Raw genomic sequence first — 17,397 nt, 5'->3', positions numbered from 1 at the left:
AGGGTTTACCCACGGTATTATTTTGTTTCTTCTCAAACTTCTTTTGCTGTTTCTAAAATCTCCATTGAAAGGCCTACTTCCTTCAGGTGCTATACACATCAAAAATAACTGCATCGACTGGGCGCGGTGGCTCATGCCTGCAATCCCAGCACTTTGGGAGGCCCAGGCAGGCAGATTGTGAGGTCAAGAGATCAAGACCATCCTGGTCAACATGGTGAAACTCCATCTCTACTAAAAATACAAAAATTAGCTGGGCATGGTGGCACGCGCCTGTAGTCCCAGCTACTTGGGAGGCTGAGGCAGGTGAATCGCTTGAACTCGGGAGGCAGAAGTTGCAGTGAGCCGAGATTGCGCCACTACACTCCAGCCTGGTGACAGAGTGACACTCTGTCTCAAATAAATAAATAAATAAATAAATAAATAAATAAATAAATACCTGCATCAACCAGATAACCAGATATCCACAGCTTTCGAAGCGTCTCTGCTCTCTGGAGCTTACACAATGGTGCCCAAACAACAGCTGACCTTTATTTCCAACTAGATGTAGAAGAAGCACCTGGAGTTGAGGCTTCTAGGACCAGGAACCTGAAAGTGAATGTCTTAAATTTTGCACCCTTAGTGCCTCACTTGCCTAGCTCTAGGCCTAGCCCTGCTTCTCAACTCCTTGATTAGCACAAACTCCAGGAGACTTTCATAGCCCGGGGTACCTCTTCTTTGTAGTGGTGTTACCATTGTAATTCAACCTTTGTTTTTGTGGATTTGGTTTTCTGTGTCTCCCATTAAACCAGCAGCTCTGGGAGAGATTACATTGGATCTCCAATGCCTTGCACAACGCCAGCCAGGTACATCTTAGATGCACAATAAATTCTTGTTAATTGAGTAAATGAACAAATGGTTGCATGAACAAATAAAGTAACTAATACATAAATGAGTGAATTAATAATATACCTTACTAGATAACCACCTTTAGAATCAGTCTTGTTTAGGCCATAGGACAGAAATAAGTGAATAGAGGCATACAACATAATACACACAAGAGCCGAAGAAGGATTTTTTTTTTTTGTCACATAAAGAAACCTAACAACTAAGTCTGCTTCCCCACAATGTAGACTAATTAGTGAACGGTAACCATTTTTATTGGAAATCTCTTCAGCATAGGCTTTCCAGTCTCCCCATGGGAACCATTTTATACACGAGTTGACCACCCCAGGAAATTGTTTTGTTTTGTTTCAGGGTTTTGTTGTTGCTCGTTTGTTTGTTTGTTTTGAGACAGGGTCTCTCTCTTTCACCTGGGCTGGAGTGCAGTGGTGCGATCTTAGCTCACTGCAGTCTCAACCTCCCAGGCTCAAGCCATCCTCACACCTCAGCCTCCCGAGTAGCTGGGACTACAGGCATGCACCACTTGCCCAGCTAATTTTATTTATTTATTTATTTATTTATTTATTTTTTTGAGATGGAGTCTCGCTCTGTCACCCAGGCTGGAGTGCAGTGGTGCCATCTCGGCTCACTGCAAGCTCTGCCTCCTGGGTTCACGCCATTCTCCTGCCTCAGCCTCCCGAGTAGCTGGGACTACAGGTACCTGCCACCATGCCCAGCTAATTTTTTGTATTTTTAGTAGAGACGGAGTTTCACCATGTTAGCCAGGATGGTCTCGATCTCCTGACCTCATGATCTGCCAGCTTCGGCCTCCCAAAGTGCTGGGATTACAGGCGTGAGCCACCATGCCCAGCCCCAGCTAATTTTTTAAATTTTTTGTAGAGACAGGATTTCACCATGTTGCCCAGGCTGGTCTAGAACTCCTGAGTTCAAGCAATCTGCCCACCTCAGCCTCCCAAAGTGCTGGGATTACAGGAGTGAGCCACCATGCTGGGCCGGAAATAGTTTTAATTAATCTCATGAATTTCCTGTTGTTCATTCTCTTCCATCAGAACTACCAGGAATAGTTTTGTTGTTGTGGTTGTTTGGTCTTCTCAATGTTCACTCTTCATAATTAGGAAAGTTTGTTTTTTCTTTTTTTGCATTATGTACATTAGTCAAAATGGTCAAGAAGCTATTTGTTTAATGCTTTCTCTGTGACTAACTTGTCATTTTTTTTTTCAAATACTTCATTGGATCTTTGAAACATTATGCCTCTTACTCACGGAAATTGTTTGCAAAGATGGCCACCACAACTGCTTCCTTTCCACACGCTCTTACAATGTGAGTTTGCCACTCCTCTCACCAATGCACAAAGTCTGTTTCGCTAGCCCTTGGACCTGAGCTGGTCTAATAACTTCCTTGACCAACAGAATGTGGTGGAAGTGAGGTTGGAGACTTCTAAGCCAGGACTTAAGAGACCTTGCAGCTTCTGTTTTCCATATCTAAGAAAGAATGCTGCCCTGAGATTGCCATACTGTTTGCAGATATCTCAGATTTAAAAATCTCGTGGAGAAAGAAGTCCAGCTCTTCCAACTATCCCAGCTGACAGCCACATCAAGACCCCAGACATGAGTGAGGCCATCTCAGTCCTTTCATTCCAGTTGATCTCACATCTGAATGAGCAACATGAGTGAACCCAGGCATAACCAGCAAAGAAGCTGCTCAGCCACCCCACAGAACCATGAGAATTAATGGATCATTCCTGTTTTATGCCACTAAGCTTTGGGATGGTTGTTACAAAGACATAAATAACTGGTAGAGAAATCAGTAGCTGGAAGTGAGATGCTGTCTAAAAAAACCCCTAACATATATAGCCTGGGCTTTGCGATTGGGGGATGATCTGAGGCTAGAAGGGAAGTGAGGAGACTGGTTAGTGGAAACTGGAAGAGCAATAAGAAAATTCCCACAGGAGGTGGGAAGATGGGGGTCCTGTTTATAATCATGAAACAATCAGTAAAACTGTCTCCTGTGGTAACTTGGAAGATAGAAATGTTTCTAATAAACTTATAGATCTAAGATTTCCCACTAGAATGGTGGATGTTTCAGTTGGTCTCTTTAGCTATGTGTGATAAGGTACTTACTCTTTAAAAACGGCATCTCAACATCAATTTCCCATTCATTCACTCATTTATTTAGTCAGTGCACATTTATTGACAGGCACTGGACATAGTAAAAAATAATGATTTTTCAGAAAGCTTAGTAGAAAAGTCAGGCAAGAAAAACCCAATTATAGTAGTGTGAGGATTGCTACAACAGAGCTAAGCACAGGTGCCATCAGGAGCACAAGCAGGGACATTCATTCATCCAATATTCATTAATTCTCTACTATATACCAAGTTTTGGTCTAGGTTTTAGAAATACAGTGGTAGGTAAGACAAAGAGCTTACATTCTAGAGGGATAAGTGAATAATACACAAGTCAACAAATAATAGGATTTCTGATGAGGATGATAAGAAAGTAAAAGAGAAGGATAGAGTGTTGTAATTGAACACAATTTTGGAGAGGGCAATCAGAGAAGAGCTCTCTGAAACGAGGACATTCGAACTGAGATGTGAAGGACAAGAATGAGTAAGTCATACAAAGGGAAAATAAGTTCAGGCAGAGTGATCAGCAAAAGCTAAAGGCCTGGGCTTGGAGTGTTGGAAGAACAAAACACAAGCCCAGCGAGGCTGGAAATGAGTGAGCCAAGGAGGGGCTATAGGAGATGAGGTCTGAGAGTAGGCAGCTCTTGTATGGCCTGTTGGTCATGGTAAAGAGTTTGGATTTTCTTCTAAATGGAAGTAATTGATGAGTTTTAAACAAGGGTATAGCGAGGAGAATGAGGGAAATCTTTCTGAGCGTGGAGGGTTGATTCTTGAACTTAGTCTTGAAGGAATAGGCATTAGGCTAGGAAAATGGCATGCAACAGGGATGGCTATAGGAAGGGAAAATAGCATGCTGTGTTCTGAGCAACCCTAAATAGTTGTCTATGCTGTAGCTAGTGGACTCAGCTCAAATCAGTGGAAGAAGGATGACCTGTTCAAGAAATTGTGGCAAGAAAATTGCCTATGCTTTGAGGGTAAAAATAAAGATATCCTTATGCATCATTTTTGGAAAATACATCTCAGATGGATTAAAGACTGAAAATTATAAAATTATTGGGAGAAAATATATTTATGATCTTTATGGATTTGGGGATTGAGAAGGACTTTATTAAATAAGAAGTAAATAGGAAAAGAATACATTTGAGAACGTTGAAATGTAAGACAGAGGTTAAGGCATCATAAACAAACCTAAATATATAAAAATTGATAAAAAATATTTAAAACATAAATAACACCAAAAATATTAGTACAAACGATATATAAATGATTCCTATAAATAAAAACAGAAAGGATAAACAATCCAAGAGAGAAATTGGCAAAGGATACAAAAAGGAAATTCACCAAAGTGGAAACACAAGTGGCCAGTAAACACAGAAAATAGCTGAAACTAATAATAATTAGAAAAATGGAAATTACTATAACTAAATACCATTTTCACCTATCAGATTATCAAAAATTTTTAACTTTGATAATATTCAAAGTGTATGAAAATATGTATTCTCACATATTGCTAGTGGGGGCATAGGTTTTAGTCTTTTTGGAGGGCTCTTTAGCAGTGTATGTTAAAATAAAGTGCAATTTTAATTCCTAGGTATCTTTCCTGGAGAAATCTTTGCTGGTGTGCACCAAGATGTTCATTGTAGCATTGCCTCTAATGCAGAAAGAGGGCAAACCACCTAAAAAACCATCAACAGTGGAATGGCTAAATGAACTGTGCTCTATAGTATCAAATATTAGGAAGTGGTTAAACAAGATTAAAGTGTTTTGATATGTATTAACATTGAAACAGTGAAGTAGAGGAGAATGGGGCTAGGGGAAGGTCAAAAAATATTTTAGACTTAGTCATAATGTTGAAACTTTTAACACAATGACTACATTAAGATATGTCAGTCTCCTAGGGTATCATTTCCTGTCCTCAACTTTGCCAATTACATAATCAGATGCTATAAGCAGGTATATTTAGATTCTCTAGAAAATAAGGGTTTGCTTCATTTTCTTAAAACAATTTTAAGATTGTGCAGCATTTTTGAGCTTCAACAAAAATTATAAACTTCTCTCTAGGAAAGACATACACAAAATACAGATATTTTTCTAAATTAATAAATGTTTAAGAGAAGTTTTATGTTCACTATAAAATTGAAAAAAATATACGGAGAGCCTCCATATACCTCTTCTCCTCCACCCCCCCACACTCATGCACAGCCTCCTCTACTTTCAACAACTAGCACCAGAGTGGCACATTTTTTTATAATCGATGAGCCTACGCTGACACATCTTTATCAGCGAAAGACTTTATCAGCGAAAGATAGTTAGGGCTCATTCTTGGTGTTGTGTATTCTATAGGTTTTGACAAGTGTATAATAACATGTACCCACCATTGGTAATATCATCTAGAATGAGTTCACTGCCCTAAAAATTCTCTGTAAAATGCATAGATTTTTAAATGCAGTCTTAAGCGACCCTGGCCCCCTGAAGCCCAATTATAGCCTCAGATTCAGAGTCGGGACTCCAGGAGAGCAAGAATCTTTTACATGACCACTTTGGAATGACATTTCTTTGTCCTGTCTCTGCCCTGCAAATTCTGGATGGCAATCAGCTTTTGCTCCTTAAGCCCCAGGCTGGTATCAACTTGTTGTCTACACTGGCAGCTTCCATAGCTCTCTAGGACATGGCAGCAAATAGCTCTCTGCTTAGGAACAGTCTCAGCCCAGAGCAGTGTTTTTATTTTCTCTAATCAGCAACATCCCACAGCAGGACTGTCTTCTCCATGCACAACTATATTATTTACCATGTTTTCCAGATAACTGTGTTAAATATATCTACAGGACTTGAAAACGCAAACCCATACCATTTCTCCTTTTCTTTACATTAATAACATTAATTAAAGTGTAAGAGACCCAGGATGTCTCAGGTTCATTGAGACCTGGAAAAGGTCATCTAAATCTCTTTAAAATGGGAAGCAAAATCTCAAAGTTTTGTTAGGATTTTATATTAAAAAATGAAAATTAATAAAAATTTATTTTATATTTATACATATTTATTTTAATCACCAGAACCCTGTTATATTTCTTAATCCTAACAAAGAATAAGTCTTATTTTTTTCCTGTGCAATATTTGCACTTTTATTTTGCAATCAAGTTTCATTATATTGGTGTCATCTTATCACAAATTTACAAAGCAGAGAGAGTAGGAATAGTAGATGTTCTTTTATGGCCAAAATTGGAAATGGGCAAACTGAGGGAGAAAATAATTCACTGTGAAGAGCAAAGGGGTTAGGGGATTCCAGAGCAGGGTGAGAGAAGGAACAGAAAAGATAAAAGGATGGATATTTGTATGTAATAATGATTTTTGCTTCCTCATACAGCTTGGTGACTAAGGACACTCGTATGGTGATGCCTTTTAGCTACATCGTCACTGGTAGAAACTACTGTGACAATAAAAAATACCTGGGAGGAAAATTGTTTCTATTTCTTATTTTTTTAAAAAAAAGTTTGAGGTGGTGTCTCACTATGTTACCCAGGCTAGAGTGCAGTGGCATTATCATAGCTCACTGCAGCCTTGAACTCCTGAGCTCAAGCAATCCTTCCACCTCAGGCGCCCGAGCTGCTGGGATCACAGGCACTCATCACTGTGTCTAGCTTGTTCCTATTTTTTTTTATTCCCCTTTATAATCTGTGTTGCTAGAGACTAAGATAAAAATGAGACTGAGAGCAAAGGGAAGGGAAATCTCTTTCTATGAAGTAAAGAACCTTTTCTGTCCTTTATGCACCCACCTAATGACAATGTGAGCCTTTGAAAATCTATCACATCATGATATGCATTCTCATGGCACTCATAATCCAGAGACTGTGAGCCACAGCAGTTCTGAGCTCCTCTCTAAGATGTCCCTAATCACAGCAGCATGGAGAGTTCACTGTGGTCTTTAATTAAAATGCTGATAATGGAAATATTCAACCAGCTATCTTAGACTGGTCTCTGGGTTAAAACAAATAGTGCTCCAAACTTTCCAGTTTCCATACTGATGGTGCAATCTCTCGAAAATGCCCTAGGCAGGAGGTTTCAGGAAATGTCTAACTAGTTCCTAGGTTTAACAAATCACCCCTGTCAGGCTGGAATGCTTAACGGCTGATCCCCCCTTGCCGCTCCCCCATCATTCCCCATTTCAAGTTTTCCCAGCCTCTGCCAATAGCCAATATCGGAGTAGCCAGGAAGAGGCTTTGGAGTCAGAAAGACCTGCCCTCAAATTCAGGTCCCGCTACTTCCTAACTATCTGCCTGTGGATGGGTCACTTGTCCTTTTTGAGTCTCAGTTTTCTCATCTGTAAAATGAGTATAAGAAAAACTCCTGGCTGGGCGCAGTGGCTCACGCCTATAATCCTAGCGCTCTGGGAAGCCAAGGCGGGCAGATCACCTGAGGTCAAGAGTTCGAGACCAGTCTGGCCAACATAGTGAAACCCCGTCTCTACTAAAAATACAAAAAATAGTGGCATGGTGGTGCACACCTTTAGTGCCAGCTACTCAGGAGGCTGAGGCAGGAGAATCGCTTGAAGCCGGGAGGCGGAGGTTGCAGTGAGCCAAGATAGCGCCACTGCACTCCAGCCTGGGAGACAGAGCGAGACTTTGTCTCAAAAAAAATAATAATAAAAAGTAAAGAAAAACTCCCATACAGGGTTTTTGTGAGAAGGAAACAGGCGAATGAAGTAAAGGCTAGGACATGTTAGTAGACATTGTAGAAAAGTTAGCTCCATCACACACTCATGCATACACACATTTCTTTTCTTTTCCTTGCAGAGTACAAAGGCCTCACAACCATTGGATATTCCATTGCAACTGGCCCGATCTTGGAGAGGTGGAAACAAGAGGAAGGACAAGGATTCCATGACTTTCCCTCTCCAGCTGTGGGGAGAGGGCAGAGGTACGTGGTGGGAAATTGCTGCAAATCTTGAGGAAGGGTCTCAGGACAAGAGAGCTTTGTCCCTGGCCAGTACTTCATCAGTTAACCAGGAGTTGCATCAGTATTTGTTGCAACATCCTCAGAAAACAGAAAAGTCCACGGTACAAATGGCACAGATCCATAATTTGGAGGACTGGGGGTAGGAAGGTAACACAAAGATAAAAGTGTCTATCATTTTATAAAATCACAGCTAGAAACAAAATGGTAGCTCCCTGAACATCTTTTCCTCTCTTCTCCCTTCCTTTTTTTAGGAACAGAAAAAAAAATTTGTATAGATAGATAGATAGATAGATATGTAAACCACTTTATTGAGGTGTGACTGACATATAAAAGCTTTACATATTCCATGTATACACTTTGATGAGTCTGGGGATAGGCATACACTCATTAAATCATCACCACAATCTATACCGTAAACCTATCCATCACCTCCAAAAGTTTCTTCCTGCCTTCTTATTTATCACTAATATTATTTCTAAGGGTCCCTACCCCTCTTGTCAATACTCCTGAAGTGGTTCTAAGACAGCACCAGAAACAGCATCAGATTTCTTTGTAGCTCAAAGCTCAGGTGTGAGTTTCTTAGAGGAAGAATTCAAGGTGAGTCACTTGTCATTCCCTCCTGCCCTTCCCTTCTGAATAAAAACCGAATTAAAAGAAGTAAGTCAGGCTCCACAGTTGCCCCATTCACTTTGTCAATAAGGAGACAAAGAGGTATCTTATCTACAGATTTAGTCCTTGGACAATTTTATTACTAAAGTTCTTCCTCATACTCACATTTCTATCTTTTAAAAATATTTCCATCTGATATTTCCTGTGATCTTAATATTCAAAATGGAAAGCAATAGAAGAGTTTACAACTGAAGTCAAGAAAGAAGACTTTTTCCACCTACTCTTCTTCTAGGGAAAAATTTCATTTCAATTAAGCATAGGTTAAATGTCTTATTCTTAGTTCCCAAGTCATCTGACATTAGCAATACTCCCAAACTCACATCAAGATTTGATAAATCGCCAAAATATAGCACACTATACAGGTCAAATTGTTTATGGAATCAGAACGGAAACACTTCTGAAATTTACTGTCTCCAGTGATTTACTCAGGTGACCACAATGTTAAAAGAATATTTCTAAATAAGTTTTCAATGGGTAAGCAACTGTTAAGACTCATTAACTTCTGCTTCTGCTTCTTTTTGTTTTTGAGTTTCTTTCTTTTTTAATTTTCAGGACTTTACATCAAACTCTACTAACTTAGAATTCATTTATTGACATACATTACTGATGTCAAACAGAAACTTTTAAGTGACTATTTTTTCTCTGTTGCTGTGAGATACACAACCCACTCCCAAAGGAATTAGGTACTTACTTGGATTGTTTTGGGTCAGAGATGGACTTTCAAGGCCCTGGGAGGATTCTGGACTGAGTCTTCCTCTCCAGATCCCAGCGATTTTGCTACAAACGCTCAGAATCCAATTTCGCATTAGGATGAGTCGGGGAGACAATGAGGTGAGGAGGAGGAGAGAGTTCCAGTGTACTGTGCATGATCACAGGCGGCCTTCCGGGCTAGCAGCAGCATCTCTTCCTTGGCTCTGTGCCTCATGGACACAGATTAGTCATTAACAATCCTTCCCTGCTAAATGATATAAACATAGAAAGGAACCTTGGGAGAGCCTCGAGATTCCCAAGACAAAACCGCAGAGCCCCAGAATGAGGAATGTGACAAAACCAAGGAGCCCTGCAGCTTGCCTTTGAAAGCACTTCTCCTCTGGCCATTTTGTGGGCTCCTGGGCACCCGTATTTCTGTACACATCAACTAAAACCAAACTGTCATCTTCCCTCTCTCTCACTACAACTTCTTTGAATAGCTCTATCACTTCCCAGGGACTGAACTAGAATCTGGGAGACTTTTTGACCCTTCCCTCTGCCCAGCCGCCCATATCAAATAATAACAGATTTTGGTTGATTGCATCTTTGGAATGTCTCTTATTTCCAACCCACATTGTTCTTCTCCTACTTTGGGCCTATCATAGCTTCCTTTCTGGATGACATTGGTCCCACAACCCCTTTTTCTTCTCTCCCCTTCTTCTGTTTTCCAAATTGCACAGCAGTGTGGAAGCACGGGCTCTGGTTAGATGCCCACTCTTTAGTCACAGCCTTGAGCAAGACACTTAGCCTCTCTGAGTCTCAGTTTCCTCATCTGTAGAATGGATATGGAGAAACCATCTCATGGGCTGTGGTGAGAATTACATGAGTAGTGAAAATGTTTAGAAAAGTGTGTGGCAGATAGCAATCACCCAATAATTTGTGGCCATTATTATTTCTCTCCTTCATTAGTTGAACCATCATTGATTGATTTTCAGCCTACTATGCACCCAGCAACGTGCTAGGTGCTCCCCTCATCAAAAATCCTCAATGCACTCTCTATGCCTAAAAAACAAACACAAAATGCGTGACATTTAGAACCCCTTCTGCACCTGAAGATCTAGCCCTAATGTCTCTAGGATTTTCTCACATTCTGTCTCTTCAGACATCCCAACCTCTGCCAACCTGTACCAAACTCTCCCGCCTCCACACCTTTGCACAAGCTCTTCCTTCTACCTCAGTTACCTTCTTTTCACACCCACACATCTTCCAGGCGTGGAACAGAAGCAGAGTTCTTCCGGAAGCCAGCCCCATTCCTCATCTGCCCCTACTCTCCCCGCCAAACTCCCCTGATCTTTTATTTGTAGTTTCCTTGCTGTCCCTTAACTCCTCTGACCTTATATATTATCGTTTTCTACTTGTTTTATCTCTTTTACAAAAACCAGGCATGGTAGCAGACTTGTCTTTGTATCTACCCTTTGGCTTAGCACAGTGCCTCTCACAGAAAAAGCATTGTGTAACTCTTTGTTAACGCAATCAACGAGTGAGCTGAGAAACAACTTCCCAAAGTAGCATGGCTGCACATGCACCTGTGTGTGTGTGTGTGTGTGTGTGTATGTGATGTGTGCATTTCCCATCTGTGATGTGTGTCATTTGTTTCCCGTCACAAGGTCAGCTAGTAGAAGATCTACATTCAAACCTGTTAGAAATGTTATATTTTGCTTCTCTCATAAAATAGCATTTTTGTAGGTCCTACAGGCTCCCACTTCCTACCTACTTCTGGGAGTTCCCGATGTACTATGGTGCATCCTCCAGCCCCTTCGGCACAAGGAAGAGGGGCACCCCAGGCCTGTACATTTTCTTTTGAAGAGAGTTTGCACTGACACTCACTGCATTCTGCAGCTCTGGGCTGCCTGAGGGACTCCTGTGTGACTTCTATGTGACACCAAGCCCATTTCTTCTTGGATGAGAAGAGCCTGTACTGTGATTTCATTCTCTTCAGCAGAGATGGAGACAATGACTGAAGACACAGACTCTGGCGCTGGACTGGCTGGGTTCAAATCCCAGCTCTGCCACATACAAGCTGTGTGACCTTAGACCTTAGGCTTTTCCTTAACATCTGTCTCAGTTTCCCCATCTGTAAAATAAAGATATAATTACTTTGTATTTCATGAGGTTATTGCAAGGATTTAATGAATTAATCTATGCAAAGCGCTGGTACCTGACACACAGAAAGTGCTGTGTAGGGGTTAGCTGTTATTATTTTCTCTGGGCCTTCACACTGACAATCGTATTTGCCCACTGGACTGGATACTCCCTGAGGGTGGCATGTATTTCCCATCCTTTTGGATCTCCAGTGGTGTAACACGTAGTGCTGGGCATGACATAAGAGCCCATTCAAAAATGTCAACAATTATTTTTCTTCTCTTTACACCACACAATCAACCCATTAGAAAATGTTTAAGTTTTACCTTCACAATATATGTATTGAATCTGATACCTTCCCACCACCTCCACTGTCATCTCTCTGGTCCATGCCAGGTTTCTTGAGCCTGGGTTTGTGCCATGGCCCCTTAAGTGGCCTCTTTATTTCCATGCTTGCACTCTGTCATTTGTTCCCAGCATGGCAGCCAGAGTGATCCTACCAAAACCAAAGGATCATGTCGTTCTTTTGCTCAAAACCCCCACTGGCTTCCATCTCTCTCACAGTAATGGCCAAACTTCTCACAGTGACCCCAAGGATCTAAATGACCCTGAATCCTACCCCATCCCACCATAGCTCTAACTTCATCTATCACTCACCCCAGTCATGAGGCCTCCTTGTTGTTCTCTGAACTCATAAAGCACATTCTCTCCCCAGGGGCCCTGTACTTTCTGTTCCATAGCCTGGATTGATTTTTGCCCAGAGACCTTCCATTGCATGCTACAAGTTTCTACTCACCTTACCAGAGAGGCCTTTCCTGGACACACCAAATAAATGCCATTTCTCTCCCCAGTACAGGATATCACTTCTCATTTCTCATTCCTTTTGTTTGTTTGTTTGTTTTTGGAGACAGAGTCTGGCTCTATCACCTAGGCTGGAGAGCAGTGGCATGATCTTGGCTCACTGCAACCTCAGCATTTCGGGTTCAAGTGGTTCTCCTGCCTCAGCCTCCCAAGTAGCTGAGACTACAGGCACGTGCTGCCACACCCAGCTAATTTTTTGTATTTAGTAGAGAAGGAGTTTCGCCACATTGCCCAGGCTTGTTTCAAACTCCTAAGCTCAAGCGAGCTTCCCGCCTCAGCCTCCCAAAGTGCTGGAATTACAGGCATAAGCCACCGCACCTGGCCTCTCTTCTCATTCTTACCTTGCTTTATTTTACCCTGTAGCACTAAGCACTGAGCACCACTTAGCATACATGGACATGTTTCATGTCTCTCTCACTATATGGAACATAAATAGATGACTACACCTATCTTGTTCACCACTGTGTCCCTGATAACTGGATGCCCCAGGCATTGTGCTAGTGCTGAGTAGGAGAGGCCCAGAACCCAAGCTCTGAAAGCTCACTATCCCATGAAGGAGGGAGACTCAGCAAAATAGTAACAGCAATAACCATAACAATAAAGTAAATCATATAAAGAATGAATAACATTCACTTGTGTTATGTGATAAGATGGAAAAGTTCAGGGTGTCATAAAATACTCTCCATTAATCGTAACAAACAGAAAATGTGCTCTCTATTCATCGGATTAATTCTAACTAGCATGGAAAGAAAGAAGTGGAAAAAGAACAAGCATTTATTGAGCAGTAATATCTTCCAAACAGTCTGTTAAGCACTGGCAAATCAGCAGTGAATAAAATGATATGTTTCCTGCAGTCATGCAATTTACAGCCTAGTGTGAGAGACAGACAATTAATAAAAACTACAAAGATAATCTTATAAGTTCTCTTGTGACAGCATGTTATGAAGGAGAAGTACAGGGTTCTGCGATTGTATTTATCAGGGAGTCCTCACCATGTCAGAGGGGTTTAGAAAGGCTTCCTCTAAGAAAGTGATGTTTTAGCTAAGATGGAAGGATCTCTGATGTGTTGGGAGTGAAAGGTGTTGAGAAGGAAAAAAAGGAGCATTTTAGGGTAAGGAAAAGACAGCAGCAAAGGCTCTGAGACAGGAGAGAGGTTGGAGAATCCCATGAAAGGAAGAGAAGGACAATGTCTTTCAAGGAAGAATGTGGGGGAGGAACAAAGAAATAGGAGTAGAACAGGAGGTGGGAGCAGTGGTGTGCTGGTAAGTGATTAACAACCAGCTCTCAGAGAGGTGGGTGAATATATACATATAAACATTTATTTTAAATTGTACTGATAGAACAGGTAAGTAACACATGTTTTACAAATAATAATAAATATACAATTTCTGTATATTGTAAATTCCATGTAGCCAGTGAGTCAACTGGGATGTTTTCATTGAGTTTTGCCGAACTCTTGTATTGATAGCCAACTTATGGTTGCCGTTCAACCATGGGTTGACAAATGGAATTGCATTCCAGACCACTAATCCTTTCTCCAATATAAATATCGTACTGAAATGTTATATGTGATCTACTGGTAAACTATGATTTTCACACAAATTATTTTTGTTAAACTGAACCCTCTTTGAGTTCCACCTTTACGTATGTTGGAAATTCACTTGTTCGTTGGTAATGTGAGTTGCTTCTTTGCTGAATCAAATAATAGTTTTCATATACTGGGAGAACATTTCTTCAGTATTGTGTGTGTTCTTCACAATGTAACAGCTACTAACATGAAGCTCTTTTAAGTTTAATCTGCTTTGTTAACAGTTTCTTTATCACTAAGACTAAGGGTCAACAAACATTTTCTTTAAGGGGCCAGAAAGTAAATATCTTAGGCTTGGCAGACCACATCTAGTCTCTGTTGTTTTACAATCCTCTAAAAATGTAGAACTTCTTAGCTTGAGGGCTGTATATAAACATCCATGGGCCAAATTTTGCCCACTGACTTTAATTTGCTAACTCCTTAGACCAGTAGCTCTCAATGGAGAGAAGGAGCAATTCTGCTCCCCAAGGCATATTTGGTAATATCTGGACACAGTTGTGGTTGTCACAACTTGAACAGAGTGTCATTTAGTAAGGAGAGGCCAGAATGCTGCTAAACATCCTACAATGCATAGCTTCTCCCTCTACAACCAAGAATTATGCAGCCCCAAATGTCAATAGTACCAAAGTTGAACAGGCCTGCCTTAGACAATAGACAATACAATAAATGAGGTCTTGATTTGTAAGTTTTTCTCATGTTGTAAATATTCTAATCGTGGCCAATTTCAAACTACCAGTGTAATGTCACCTAACGATGGACTTGGGGAGAATGCAAACTGGCACACCATTATATGCCACCACACAGATGCACTAGGCATAAATAACCACAAGAGCATACACGATCACAAAATAGCAAAATAATTAGGGCATGATAAGTTTTGAGTATTTATTACTTTTGTTTGTTTTAATGTCTTTAATTATAAGTTTATATAATTTAATTTTTGATAAGAGCTATGTTTAACAACAACCAGCTCAGGACGCCCTGAAAATTTAACAACTGACTCTCATGAACCAGGGTAAGCTGGCTCCAGGGCAGCACTGGGAGAATGAAAGCTTCTTTCACTTAGCCCTTACGAGTTAGGAGCTAGACAGTATTATCTTCCTTTAACAAATGAGGAGACTAAGCCTGAGAGATTCAGGCAAAGAGACAAAGACTTATGCAAAAGAGACAAAGCAGGGGCTTTAAATATAGGTTTGTTTTCTCCAAAGCTGATAGTCTTTCTCCTATCCTGTACTCCACTATCAACCCAGGGAAAGTGAGATCAAAATATTTATTCTGTGAAATGCTTATCAGTACTGGGACATTTTAATTAATTGCTGAATAGAATAGAGATAGAAGTCATTAACATGTTTTTAGTGATCAACTCTGGTATAATATTACAAATATAGCAGAAAGGCCATCCTGCCAAAAAAGATTTGCATCCATAGAAATTATTATTATTTTTATTAAGATTTTGACTTCCTTGCCCTTTCCAGGATTCTCTCTTTTCAATTAAACATCTGCACTCCTCACCTCTCCCCCTCAGTGAATTAGTTCACAACAGGTCAGGAACTGTAAGATTCTGAAACAAACAGCAAATAAAACAGCCAAACTTTGAATATTGGTATATCAAGGGAGGGGCCTATGCCAGACTCTGAGGCCTGAGTGGGCACTACAGTCAGAGTAGAGTGTCAGGGCATTCAGCTTCACAAGGGGTGGCCGTGAAGGGGACACTGGAATGGACAAGGAGAGGGAAGGAGAAAGAGCATGGATAATCCAACTGGCCTCTGTCCCCACTGGCTCAGGCTTGGCTGTGGGTATGAGTCTTTGTCCCAACACGGAATCAATCTATTGGAAAGTGCTTGGTGACTGCAGCCTTTAACAACTTCTTTTTTCTTATTAGACACCACAGCCCTCCAGAAGCTGAGTTCTCAGAACCAGACAAAATTTCCAAGACCTAAAGGCAACATGGTAGGGTGGTGTTGAAAGCATGGATGTTAGGGTCAGGGGCCTGGGTCTGAACGCTGGATCTGATCATATGACCTTGGGCAAGTCAATCTCTGGGACCTTAGTGTCTTCATACAAAAAATATATATAATAGTAGAGAATGAATTCCTATGTCATAGGGTTATTGTAAGGATCAACCTGAAATATCACATGAATATGTGTGGTAAAAAACATTGAAGAGAAGAAAATGGCATACCCCACTAGATATGAAATCTTCCAGAAGCTAATAGCCATATGGGAGCCCCATCCACCCCTGCAGTCAGCTGGGGTTTTTTTTTTGGTTTTTTTTTTTTTTTTGAGACAGTCTTGCTCTGTCACCTAGGCTGGAATGCAGTGGCATGACCATAGCTCACTGTAATCTCGAACTCCTGGGCTCAAGCAATCCTCCTGCCTCAGCCTCCCAAGTGGCAGCTGCGACTACAGCTCTGTGCCACCATGACTGGCTATTTTTTTTATTTTTTGTTGACAATTTTTTTTTTTTTTAGATGGAGTCTCACTCTGTCGCCCAGGCTGGAGTGCAATGGCACGATCTCGGCTCACTGCAACCTCCCTCCGTCTCCCAGGGTCAAGCGATTCTCTTGCCTCAGCCTTCTGAGTAGCTGGGATTACAGGCATGCACCACCACGCCTGACTAATTTTTGTATTTTTAGTAGAGACGGGGTTTCACCATGTTAGTCAGGCTGGTCTCGAACTCCTGACCTCATGATCTGCCCGCCTCGGCCTCTTGAAGTGCTGGGATTACAGGCATGAGCCACCGTGTCTGGCCCTTGTTGGTAATTTTAAAATTTTTTGTTACCCAGGCTGGTCTCGAACTCCTGGCCTCAACAGATCTTCCTGCCTCAGGCTCCCAAAGCACTGGGATTACAGGCGTGAGCCATCACGCTATTTTAAGTGACTGAAATCAAGCTATTTTAAGTGACTCACTGAAGTCCCTGGGTTCATGTTGTGGAGAAACTCTTCTACAGACAGATGAAAAATGGAGCTGAAGCTTCATCAGAGCTTGGACAGCCAGTGCTAATGATTAGAACCCTTTAAAAAGAAAATATTCACAAACTGCTTTATTGGCTATGTAACCCAGGAGATAAAATATTACTATATTGTAGTTAGACAGTCTCAAATGAGTTTCTTCACTTATCCTACATCAAATGCATGTTGCTTTCATTATCTTCCCTGCCCCATTCTTCTTTTTAGAAGAGCTGTATATTGGTTATTTTTTTAATTAAACAAGTCATTTAAATTTAAAATATACAATGGTCATTGTAGAAAGATTAGAAAGTATAGAAAATCAAAAACAAGAAAATAAAATTCCCCCATAATCTTACAACCCATATGTTATGAACTGAATCATATCTCCCCAAAATTCACAAGTTGAAGCCCTAATCTCAAATGTGATCATAGTTGGAGATAGGGCCTTTGAGAAGATAATTATGATTAAATTAGATCATAAGGATTGGACCCTAATCCAATAGGACTGGTGTCTTTATAAGAAGAGGAAGACCTACTGGA

At 40.9% G+C, this 17,397-nt stretch overlaps 1 protein-coding gene across 3 annotated transcripts in view; it reads right to left on the bottom strand.

Moving 5' to 3' along the window:
• NR1H4 (nuclear receptor subfamily 1 group H member 4) overlaps positions 1 to 9,508 on the bottom strand; it is a 90,234-nt gene extending 80,726 nt beyond the window's left edge. For 2 of the 3 annotated variants that reach the window (XM_054444196.1, XM_054444197.1), the window contains exon 1: positions 9,316 to 9,508. The gene's annotated coding sequence lies outside the window, so the exon portion shown is untranslated. Of the gene's footprint in view, positions 1 to 436; positions 479 to 9,315 lie in introns of those variants that run through there. The other variant, XM_054444194.2, reaches the window with a different exon arrangement.
• Positions 9,509 to 17,397: the final 7,889 nt, after the last annotated feature.

This window comes from Pongo pygmaeus, chromosome 10 (genome assembly GCF_028885625.2).
Source record: "Pongo pygmaeus isolate AG05252 chromosome 10, NHGRI_mPonPyg2-v2.0_pri, whole genome shotgun sequence".
NCBI lineage: Eukaryota > Metazoa > Chordata > Mammalia > Primates > Hominidae > Pongo > Pongo pygmaeus.
This window is presented reverse-complemented; position numbering and strand designations above follow the sequence as displayed.